General features: G+C 35.8%; 2 protein-coding genes across 3 annotated transcripts in view; one reads left to right on the forward strand and one right to left on the reverse strand.

The window, feature by feature from the left end:
* The window catches only part of LOC110466325 (cleavage and polyadenylation specificity factor subunit 2-like), a 202499-nt gene that overhangs the window by 23201 nt on the left and 166499 nt on the right, over window positions 1-12799 (forward strand). The gene's annotated exons all lie outside the window — the stretch shown is intronic.
* The window catches only part of LOC110466327 (neuropeptide Y receptor type 6-like), a 40159-nt gene that overhangs the window by 7359 nt on the left and 20001 nt on the right, over window positions 1-12799 (reverse strand). The window contains exon 1 of one of the 2 annotated variants that reach the window (XM_021522746.1): window positions 3215-3663. The exons of the other annotated variant lie outside the window; for it this stretch is intronic. The gene's annotated coding sequence lies outside the window, so the exon portion shown is untranslated. Of the gene's footprint in view, window positions 1-3214; window positions 3664-12799 lie in introns of those variants that run through there. 2 annotated transcript variants of the gene reach the window in all.

A 12799-nucleotide genomic window follows, 5' to 3' on the forward strand; every position in this document is an offset into this window, starting at 1 on the left:
CTGGAGGCATGTCAGCTACAGGGAAAGCAACTGTTAACACGTAACACAATGATATCTATGTCTCTGAATTAGTTGGTTACATTATCTATTTGGTGATCATTTTAATTCACCAGATTTGTTAGCCCCATATCTTTATATAAGATGTTGTAGATAGCACTATTAGGAAGTTGAAGCCAACTTATAAGTGCCATTCGAGTAACACGTACATTGTATACATAACTATAATGGTTACTCTTCTTCAATATATTTACTCTGATATATTGCAAACTGCGCTGACTTTCTTGTTTCAAATGCTGATTCATGGCTTGTGGTGCCAATTATAGTCTGATTTAGATGGAGTGTGTAACATGGTATAGAAATGAACCGTAACTGTACTGTATGGGGAGTGAAGTAACAGAATGTACCAAACATTATAATTACAGTTACCAACATGTAATGTTACAGAAGTGTAACATAGCGACCCATCATTGGTAACAAGTTATGATATAATTAAGCCAGCACGATATTTTACAGAAGAAAATGCTTCATCAGGTGTCGTAATTGATCAATTAGAATAGTGTTACTGGCCATCTATGACAAGGTTGTGCCTCGATTTGTTTCCTCATTGAGGTCCAGGCCCCTAAGTCGGTGAGAAGTACGACCACACACTGGCACTTATTCCTCCTCCAGTCATCGTCAATAGGTTTTCCAGGCATTTTCCTCTCACCTGCAGACAAGTGTATTACGACCCCCCATTTGAACTGTGTGTGTGTCCATGCTGACAGACTGACAGACACACATTCAGGTTGCGATAACCTTGACCAACTTAAATGTATTCAGTGCATTGATAATTATCCTAAAGAAATCTGTGTTTGGCCACAGTATTACTGCAAGTACAATTTCCACTTTGGTAATTACTCCTGCTTGCGAGAATCCCTTCCACTACCCCCTCCCATCCAATGCTTCACCACCTTCTCGGCTGTGTGCCACTGTGTGCAGTTATATTGGTACTGTTCAGAGGTAGTAATAGCCTGCATTCCTATGTACATTTAACAGTCTCACAGTACAGGAACAGTGCATTGTTGTGTAATGATCCTGAGGAAGGCAATACATACCTACATGCTCCAATATTTCTCTGGTTCTACAGCGATTGCTTGGCAATGACATGTCAATGTAGCCATAGCCCTACAGGGTATGTTGTACACTGTAGGTGTCAGCGGTAGGACTGAAGATTGAATTCACAACTTAATTAGAGAGAATCCATGGTGCCCTTTACCCTATGATTTTAATTGATAAATGTGAAATAATATCTTGAAAACCTGCTTATTTAATTTGTCATAGAAAATATGCTCTTTGTTCCCCTTAACATTTTGTTACTTCATTTTTCACCTTGCTAATACATATTTCCTTTACTTCAATAGTAATGGAAAATCTAGAAAATCTTTAACATTTAGATTTTTTGGTAAATTAAGGGGCTTACCAACCTTTGTAGGTAGAGGAACGATTACAATCATTGTCAGTTAGTTACCTCTTTCATGGGACTAGACTAGATTTAAAAAAAAAAAATTGCAATCATTGAAATACTAAAATAATATGATGTGTGTGTTTTGTCTGATAAGAAGAAAATATGTTGTGTAAGAAAGTCAGAAATGTTTTGTGATAAAAGAACCATATTATAATGTGGACCCATATACTTCCTCTAATTCAATATCCCCCCTCATTGAACAGTTTGCTTGGTCCCGACTGTGTTTTTATACATTCTTTGAGTAACGTACTCAAACTGCCATTCTTTAAATAGCCCACATTCCACGATTTTGTATTTATCCCTGACTGCATTAGTCCGTATAGTTAGTATTCAACCTATCTGTTCATCACAATTGCTGCATGCCATCAAAGTTATTTGAGACAGACTGCAGTCCTCACTCATTGTGTTTATACAGGTGTCAGACAGACATCAGATAATTAGAGAATTAACAGCAGTATCAACAGGCACCTGTACTGCTACCCTGCTGTAGTGTAGTTATCATTTAGTGTCCATATTTATTATTATACGACAATATTTGGCATCAAGGTTTTAATGGTTCGTTTACTGAGTGTGTAAAACCATATTTCACAATGGCGATATTAAGCAGAAATTTTGTAGCAGATTTCCAACCATCTTTACCAGCATTTTCAGTCAAATATATTTTGATTGGTAATTTTATTATCAATTAGAATTATAATAACATGACTACAACATCTTCTGTGTGTTAAAAGTAACTTAGAGTTCCTGTTTTTCTGTTATTCTGTAAAATTAACGTAAGTGAATACAAAATAAACTATTGCAGACATTTTAAGCCTTCAGAATAGAAACATGGACAAGTTACATAAATGATTTCTTTACTTTTTTTTCTATTCTAAATACAGATTTAATAAGATATACATGTAAAACTTCTTCGATTTTTATTTCTGAGCAGTTTTATATCTTCTTAAATGTAGCCTTTGTTAGTCTTCCTTTCTCTTCCAATCCTCTAGATCTACTGTCCGTGACATTATGGCAGACCTCAAGCTGTAGTCCCGCCCGTTTGATTCACAATGTCAAATAACTTTCGTAAAATACCATGTACCTACATGTGCCCTAACAGGGTTTTACTGTATAATGTTCAGTGTTCATTCTGAGTCTGTTTGTGGTTTACATGTCCCCTAACAGGGTTTTACTGTATATGTTCAGTGTTCATTCTGAGTCTGTTTGTGGTCTATATACATGTCCCCTAACAGGGTTTTACTGTATATGTTCAGTGTTCCTTCTGAGTCTGTTTGTGGTCTACATGTGCCCTAATAGGGTTTTACTGTATATGTTCAGTGTTCCTTCTGAGTCTGTTTGTGGTCTAAATGTCCCCTAACAAGGTTTTACTGTATATGTTCAGTTTTCATTCTGAGTCTGTTTGTGGTCTACATGTGCCCTAATAGGGTTTTACTGTATATGTTCAGTGTTCCTTCTGAGTCTGTTTGTGGTCTACATGTCCCCTAACAAGGTTTTACTGTATATGTTCAGTGTTCTGAGTCTGTTTATGGTCTTCATGTCCCCAACAGAGTTTTATTTGTATTATGTGACTGACTGATACATTCCTATGAAATTCATTCCTCCCAGCTTTATTGACTCAACACTACAGTAATAGATAATAACACTGTTTTAGGTATCTTTTTTTAATATTTCCTACATGAAGAAAAAGTATAATTAAGTTTGTTAACTTACTTTGACTTGAAGTAATAATTCCACAGCTTGCCAGTAGTTTCCAAAAGTTGGTAAATCTAGCCCAACAGCTGCAATACCAGACAGGTTTAAATCGCTGATCACACCATCAGTGACCAATGTAACTTAACTATACACCAGGTAAGTACTAACAGTGGCTGATCACACCATCAGTGACCAATGTAACTTAACGATACACCAGGTAAGTACTTGCTGCTAGTAAAACAGGTCATGATCATTGCACTTGCACCTTCTGGTCTGACTTCTCAAATAAATGGATTTAAAAGACTTAAAAAGTCCTGTCACAGCTGGTTTGTAGGAAAATTCTACCCACAACATGCCTTAGGAAATAGAGATTATCTCTCCTCCGACATCAATAGAGTATTGAGCCATTGCACATTTGATACTGTGTTTACCGTTTTATAAGAGCTCTGCTGATACCCTCCTCCACCTGTCAGCAGTGGCCAGTGTTTAGCCAGTATCACTGTAGTGTCGGTAACATAGTCGATGTACACAGATGTGTGTATACAGAGAGAAGCCAGCAAACCAATCATTTGTGACCATTTAGTATTTTTTATGTCCAATGGATCTTAATACATTTTACAATGCGATTAGAGGGTGTTCAATTCACATGAAATGAGATGTAAGTAAGGTGTTACTTGTACATCTGTGACAGCCATTATTCTGTCCACAGAGGCTGGGCACACAGCTGGCCAGCAGCACTCCCTCGGAACATACGCCCCCTAATTTATTTTCAAACTTCTGCTGCTTGCTACAACCATTGTAAGATGATGTGTATTTTTGTTGAAGGTGTTCAGATCGATAGCAGTTATTTTTGATAGCATTTTATTGGTGCTACTTAAACTGCCAATAACTTCTTTGTGTGATATAGTGGTTTATACAAACGGTATGACAACAACGTCATCTGCATGCTACGCTACTTTCATAAAAGAATACACGCATACTTACTGGAAAAGGATTTTTCTTTCTATTTATGCGTTTAAAAAATCAATAGTTTCGTCTGTGTAAAAGGAAAATAGTGAGTTTAAAGATTGTTTGAAATCACGTTAGAAATCTAATTACTGGGAGCACTTACAGGTGGAAGTTAAGCATTTTCTATTATACCATTGGACGTACATGATTCCCTAATGTACCCTTTATCTGTTGACAAACTTCTAAAAAAATGTAATCAAGTTAAAGGGTACAAGTCTGCACCAGTTAAAAATGAGAAGAAGATATTCATTTTAGGACTGTTTTTTCTTTTTTACTTGGAGCAGTCTCCCTTTTATGTTGAGGAAGAGGCAATAATCAGGAGTTAATCTGGCTTAGAGTTGCTTCCCTTGTGAAGCTATTCATTTCACATTTTAATTAACCATAACATCCCAGCTCACCTGATTTACATGTAAAATACCCCTTTCTTCACATTGCCTTTCAGCACCGGTAAATAAAATCTACAGAAATTGCCTGCCACATAATTGAATTGCTGTGTTATAATTGCCCCTGTAAGCTGGGATATTGGATGTCTTTAACCATGTCTCGCAATCCCGACAGATAATCCCACACAATTATCTCTTGTTAAGCGATACTTCTCTGACAGCATACCGCCTCCTGTATTGTCGCTGTAAACAGTCCCCGTCAATTTTGTTACTTATATGGTATAAGATCATGTATAAGCTCCTCCCTACACCCACAGTACGTGTTCTGTAAACAGTCCCCCTCAATTTTGTTACTTACATGGTATAAGGCAATGTATAAGCTCCTCCCTACACCCACGTGTTCTGTAAACAGTCCCCCTCAATTTTGTTACTTATATGGTATAAGACAATGTATAAGCTCCTCCCTACACCCACGTGTTCTGTAAACAGTCCCCCTCAATTTTGTTACTTATATGGTATAAGACAATGTATAAGCTCCTCCCTACACCCACGTGTTCTGTAAACAGTCCCCCTCAATTTTGTTACTTATATGGTATAAGACAATGTATAAGCTCCTCCCTACACCCACGTGTTCTGTAAACAGTCCCCCTCAATTTTGTTACTTATATGGTATAAGACAATGTATAAGCTCCTCCCTACACCCACGTGTTCTGTAAACAGTCCCCCTCAATTTTGTTACTTATATGGTATAAGACAATGTATAAGCTCCTCCCTACACCCACGTGTTCTGTAAACAGTCCCCCTCAATTTTGTTACTTATATGGTATAAGACAATGTATAAGCTCCTCCCTACACCCACGTGTTCTGTAAACAGTCCCCCTCAATTTTGTTACTTATATGGTATAAGACAATGTATAAGCTCCTCCCTACACCCACGTGTTCTGTAAACAGTCCCCCTCAATTTTGTTACTTATATGGTATAAGACAATGTATAAGCTCCTCCCTACACCCACGTGTTCTGTAAACAGTCCCCCTCAATTTTGTTACTTATATGGTATAAGACAATGTATAAGCTCCTCCCTACACCCACGTGTTCTGTAAACAGTCCCCCTCAATTTTGTTACTTATATGGTATAAGACAATGTATAAGCTCCTCCCTACACCCACGTGTTCTGTAAACAGTCCCCCTCAACTTTGTTACTTATATGGTATAAGACAATGGATAAATCCTCCCTACACCCACAGTACGTGTTTTGTAAACAGTCCCCCTCAATTTTGTTACTTATATGGTATAAGACAATGTATAAATCCTCCCTACACCCACAGTACGTGTTCTGTAAACAGTCCCCCTCAATTTTGTTACTTATATGAAACAGGATCAATTGCAGATGATTACCCTATTCTCAATAGAGGCATTGCTCAGAATAAAATAGACTTGTTCATTTGTAAATAAATTACATTGTTTTACTGTTGAGCCTGTTTTTTGTGTCCGTTCTGTCCAGTTCGTTGGTGTGATCTGTTTGTCCAATTCTGTGGGGACATGTTGGTATGGGGGAGATTTGGGGTCAGTGTCAGAAAATCAATCTCCTCCCTCTGTCTAATCAAGACAGACTTGTGTACTGTAGGCAGTGAGAGGAAGGTGATGCAGATCTCTACCACGGTGGTGAAACTGAACTAGGAATGAATACTTAAAATCAGGATGAAATCCTCAGGGCATTTCTTGTCACCTGAATCACGATTTTACCAGCATGACCTTGGGGCTTTTGATTGCAATATATGGAAATTGAGTTGTCATTTTGAAATTCATTAACTATTACACAACTTTTGGAAATTTACAGAACTTGTTATCAAGAACTGCACTCTCTGTGATATGTGTGACATAACACAGGACAACTGAATGCTGTATATGTCATATATATTATTATGTAAAATTAGGTAACACCATCATCTGATCGTGTTGTTATAATATAAAAGGTTACTGAGTGCACCCCTATCAGATATATGTATCCCACATGCGTAAAAGTGGGAGAAATATTCCTCGTGAATGCTGAGTGCCATATAGAAATCTTCCATGTGATTACATGGCATGTTTAACAAATCTGATAACAGACATTAGAAACTATCACCAATCAAAAATAAGCCAGGTAACGGCCGGTGGCCATTTGCCAAATCGTAAACCGAAGTCACGGTAGTTTTTGCATCGCCATAGCACACCTACATACCAAATGTAATATAAAAATTAGACAGTATCAAAACTTAAAACAGTCATCAGCTGCGGTGGCCATTTTGGATGTGCAGCTGTGAAATAAAGGTTTGGTCATGATATTTACCTATAGCTACCAATACTCAGGTGACGGTTTGTTGGTTTGGTCATGATATTTTCCTATAGCTACCAATACTCAAGTGAGGTTTTGTAGGTTTGGTCATGATATTTACCTATAGCTACCAATACTCAAGTGAGGTTTTGTTGGTTTGGTATTGATATTTACCTATAGCTACCAATACTCAGGTGAGGTTTTGTTGGTTCGGTCATGATATTTACCTATAGCTACCAATACTCAAGAGAGGGCTTGTTGGTTTGGCCATGATATTTACCTATAGCTACCAATAATCAAGTGAGGTTTTGTAGGTTTGGTCATGTTATTTACCTATAGCTGCCAATACTCAGGTGACGGTTTGTTGGTTTGGTCGTGATATTTACCTATAGCTACCAATACTCAGGGGAGGTTTTGTTGGGTTGGTCATGATATTTACCTATAGCTACCGATACTCAGGTGACGGTTTGTAGGTTTGGTCATGACATTTACCTATAGCTACCAATACTCAAGTGAGGTTTTGTAGGTTTGGTCATGATATTACCTATAGCTACCAATACTCAGGTGACGGTTTGTTGTTTTGGTCATGATATTTACCTATAGCTACCAATACTCAAGTGAGGTTTTGTTAGGTTGGACAAATATTTTCTGAGAGTGTCAAACAATTAAATAGCAGCAGAAGAGATAAAACTAAAATAGCTCGGTCAAAAACAAGACCCTCCTAGTTGTTTTAGGACTTGATAATAATAACTAAAAAATACAGATAATTAACACCGGCAAAATACAAATGCCATTGAGTTGCTTATATGTAGCTAACATCTCATCTGAAGAGTTTAGATTTTTTTATGGATGCATGTTTTGCGATTACCTCTTCCTGTGCTTACCTGTACAATATCTGGTTCTATAAATCTTACTTATTATATTTAAAAAAAAGGAGGAATTAATCAGAAAAAGCAACTTTTTTTTCCAGGCTTCAAAGTGAGATATTTTTTGTTTTTTTTGAGAACTAGGTCACTAATGTCATGTTTTTATACATGAAGTTTGAATATTCAGATGAAAAATATATATTTGATATCAATGTTATCAAGTAGCTTGAAAATGATGTACATGTATAGATCAATTGGTATATATACCCTAAATCAACAGTGGGTTTATTCTCCATTATGTACACTGATGGAGGAAGAATCACTCTATTAGAATTGTTTGCCCTTTTTGAGAAGAGTTTTTGTGTTTTTGAGTAAATGTAATGCTCATCAATTCATCACAGAGACATTTTTCTCGTATGTTTCTGTTAATTCACTGTCATAAAAAGTTAAAAAATAATAAAAAATAAATCATACAAACTAATAAAAAAAGCTGCTGGATCGCGTTGAATGGTGTAGACAACCTGTAGATAACAGTTTTACCGTGAGATTTATCACTTTAATTCTCAGTTGGTAGAACGCGAGATACACTCAGCATGGTAGGTTTGTAATTACCTGCACATGTAGAGATTTCTAGGGTGTAAGTTAGATGTTTGGAAGGTAAATGCGTACAGTTTTTCACACGGATTTTCTATAAAGATCAATCTCCAAATGGTTAATGACACTATTGCTAGCATTTAAAATTTTCTTCTGATGAATTTTGGTGATGACAGAAATATCATGAGTGGTTTACATAATTGATATGCTGTTAATTTGATAAAGTATCTATTGGACCTATATGTCGGTACATTTGGATACAAATGCAGTATAATCTGAATTAACCAACACCTGCATTTATGGACATTCTGTACTTCACGGGAACCTGTCTTTATGGACATCTAGCTAAAAGAACATTCTGTACTTCACTGTAACCTGTCTTTACAGACATCTGGTTAAAAAGACATATGTATACTATGTTAAAGTGAAACCTAACTTTACCAAAACCTGACTTAAAGGACATCCTGTGCTATAGAGAAACCTAACTTTACCAAAACCTGACTTAAAGGATATCCTGTGCTACAGAGAAACCTAACTTTACCAAAGCCTGACTTAAAGGACATCCTGTGCTATATTTGATTTTAAAGCTTAGAAAAAAGACAATTTTTTCTGTTGTTAGCCTTGACTTGACTGACAAACTGTCATATCCAATGAAACAATGAAGTCTCTCTAAATGTGGTTAATTTAATTATGTATGAACCTCTACTTACACTCGATTGAGTTGTCTGTACTTGACTGTTACTGTAAAGAGAACTCTGACGTGTGGTGAAGTATGTGTAGATGATGAAGTTTACTGAAGTCTACAACAGACCAAACCTGAAGTGTAAGTTAATGTTATCCAAGAACTAGAGACACACAGAATACATATTCGTGATGTAAAATTTACTTTTCATGCTGCTTACATCAAGACTCTCCATAAAGACAATGACGGTAATATTCTATTACAGCCACTTCAGCTTATGGTCGCCTCTTTAGAGTCTTCAGATCCAGAAAGATCTAATATGAACTGATAACTTTGATATGTCTGTAGCTGTACATACATCACTATTATGTGTCTACTAGGAAGAGGAGAGGCATTCAAATAATACATTTACAACGACATGTGAGACCCAGTTCTATTTCACATGTGTTCTCCTATAGGATGGAAGCAATGATAAGCTTGCTATTTCTGATCCATCATCATGTGTGGTCAATTATTTCCAATCTGATTGTTTTTTGAGTTATTGATGGTGATTTGGTATGATAGGATGAAAGGTTAGCACCCAAAACCTATTACAGATATCCTAAGTATCATAAGCTGGGAGAAACTACCAACACTTTGTAGAAAACAAATGATTTTAGAAAACAAGCTTATAATTCCCCTCAAGTATTCCTAGTTTTGCCAGGGATTACTTTATCAGTGTTATGACCATTAAGTTTGAGAGTGTTGTACTGGTAGTTTCCCTTGTGTTACTGGATCAAAACAGATCCGATGTAAAGGTTAAGATTACTAATACTAAAGTTGAAATCTCAAGGAAGGGTTCAACTCCTGAGCCGTTGTTTTATTAATTGGAGTAGTCTCTCTGTATATAAAATTTAAATCAATACAACAGATTTTTTCTGGCAAAGTGTTACTTCCCTTTGCAAGGTATTCATCTTTCATTTTGATACTTTGCATTTACATTTCCTGTGAAAAGCACTGGTAAATTGTGAAAGACTGTAATTCTGTCAAAGGTATTCTGTAGAAAATGGCAAATAAATATTTCAGTACCAGTAAGTGCCAGTAGTAATACAGTAATATATATTTGTATTTTAACTCACTGCACTGTACTTTATACTTTAATTGCAAATGCTAAAATGTTTGACTAAAATAGGATAGCCATAAAACTGTGAAGTGGCATTATCTAAGGAGAATATTGTCTTTACATATTTATATATATAAGTCAGGATCTCATGGATAAAAGTTGTACATAAGTAATAACTTGTGCATGGCAACATTATACTGTCACACTAGATGTGGATTGTATAATTTATGAAATGAATGCTTTGTGATATAAACCTAATAGAGTATTATTAGAGGTTGCAACATTTTAAGAATGTTCATCAGAACGGAGGAAATCCAGGAACTATATTTGATTCTAACTTTGTGTTGTTAGAAGATCTTTATAAGAAAGTTAAATTGAACATCAATAGTATTTGGATTACCTAAATGGGCCTTTGTTAAGGTAATTGCCTTACCTGACAAGATATTATATTAAATACCATGGTTTTAGCTGAATCGCTCACATTTGCACAAAAAGCATGATGAAGAGATTCGGCTGATCAGATGGTGATGAAACATACGGCCATGTCTGTGTTCAGCCACTGGCTATAATTTAACTTCACTAATGAATAGCAGTGTATGTGGTGGAAAAAAATAAGTGTACGTAAATCGCTGTAAAATATTTGAAAATTTCGGGGGAAAACTCAATTATATGAACAATTTTCTATTATTCTTTTTCATTAAATAACCATGGCACCAAAAAGCACAAACAAACCAAATCTATTGCTGTATTGTGGTAATATTTTGAAGGCTATTAAGTATTTAACAGCAGACGAGGAGAATTCGTAGAATCTTAAACACAATTATTAGATAGCATGTGATCTTTAAAGTTACCGTGCTGCAAATCGGTTGGAAAACCTGGGGTTAAAATTGCAGTCATAAAATTCCATAAATAATTTAAGTGTATTAAGTTGAAAAGATTTAAAAATTCAGTGACTTATATTTATGTCCAGTATACTAAGCTTGCAAAACCTATTCCTGACTGCATGCTACGTATCTCACCAGTTACAGGGTTGAGGCCAGGTTTACGTCATTATTGTGCATACGCGAATTCATGAGATGTCACGAGAGCAGAATTCAGCGATTAGCGACTATATCTTCAACTTGGTCAGAGGTAATGCTTCCACAATCAATGTGCTGAGTGTTACTTTTAGCCAATTCAGTTCTCACCTGTCAAGTAAAAGCCTTGCAACTCCTAGTGGTAACAACAGGACAACATTGTGTTCCTATCGTCATTTTATGTAGGATGATGAAAACTTGGGACAGAAGTGATAATTAATACCTACATATTTTGGTAAGTTTTACGAAGGATGATAGAGGAAGTAGATTGAAACAGGTAGGTATTTTATATAAAGGGCGAGAAGAGCCAACGCCGTTCCAATATTAGGTAGGATCCTTTATATATTTTGTTACGTTTTATGAAAGGTGATAAAAGAAGTAGATTGGAAAAGATGTGATAATCACTACTTACATATTCCTAAGGAAGAAGTTCATTGTCCCCTTATTCTAGCATAATGAGCATGAAAATAAGAGGTTCTTGTTGTAGTTTCTGTGAATTCTTCAAGCAGTTGGTGATTGCTTCTTTGAATAGTACAAATGAACAGGAAAGGAAATGATGCATCTTACTGCAAAAGTGCTCATGTTTTTTGCACTGAGTAAAAGTATTATAAAATGTCCACAGACAAAAATCTGTTAGTAGAATATATGGATAATAGATACATATTCTATGTTGATTTATATATCAATGTCAACATAAAAAAATTCCATGTTGCAAACAGTTCAAATGTGAACATTTCCACAAACAAACATTTTCTTTATTACAGTATTAAGTATGATGTCTGATTTGAAGCATTTTCTTTATTACAGTACGTATTAAGTATGATGTCCGATTTGAAGCATTTTCTTTATTACAGTATTAAGTATGATGTCCGATTTAAAGCATTTTCTTTATTACAGTATTAAGTATGATGTCTGATTTGAAGTATTTTGCAACTATCTGTAATATCATTACGGCCATGGAGCTGTCCTTTTGTTCTTGTTTTTCGTTTTGAACTTCTGTATAGGTTTTAAGTTATTTATGTTTAATTTGCATATTTCTTGTTTGTCAAAATTAAACATTGTTTGGAGAGATAGACCTCGACCGTTTATCTGTTTCAACGAGTCCCCTGGATGCACTGGACACTCATTGTCTGGGACGAGGCCAGTCCTGTTTTGACTTATCTCTAATATGAAGTGCTCTTTTATAGCTTTCTTCAGTTAATGTTTCCCTGCAATCCAGTCTGCATGTCCAGATATATTTATATTTTTGTCCAAGACTGTTCAAATTATCAACAAAGGGCGGGTGAGATTGCTGCTGTTGTTATTCTTTGCTGAAGCACAACAGCAGCAGATATTCCTTTATCTGAGAGGTAGTTTTACTCTAAGGTTTATGGTAGGTATACTCAAACTACTGTCTATAAATGCAGATACACAAGAATTCTGTTACTGTTTACATCTAACTCAATATTTACAATTGATCCTTGAGTAACTCTACAAGATGTTTATGGACCTACCAGCCTTGAGACGGAAAATAAGTTCATGGTCCTACCAACCACGAGTCTGATCACACCGTTCATTGAATCGGCCATATTATGCAC

This window comes from Mizuhopecten yessoensis, unplaced genomic scaffold, assembly GCF_002113885.1.
Source record: "Mizuhopecten yessoensis strain PY_sf001 unplaced genomic scaffold, ASM211388v2 scaffold11131, whole genome shotgun sequence".
In the NCBI taxonomy this organism is placed as follows: domain Eukaryota; kingdom Metazoa; phylum Mollusca; class Bivalvia; order Pectinida; family Pectinidae; genus Mizuhopecten; species Mizuhopecten yessoensis.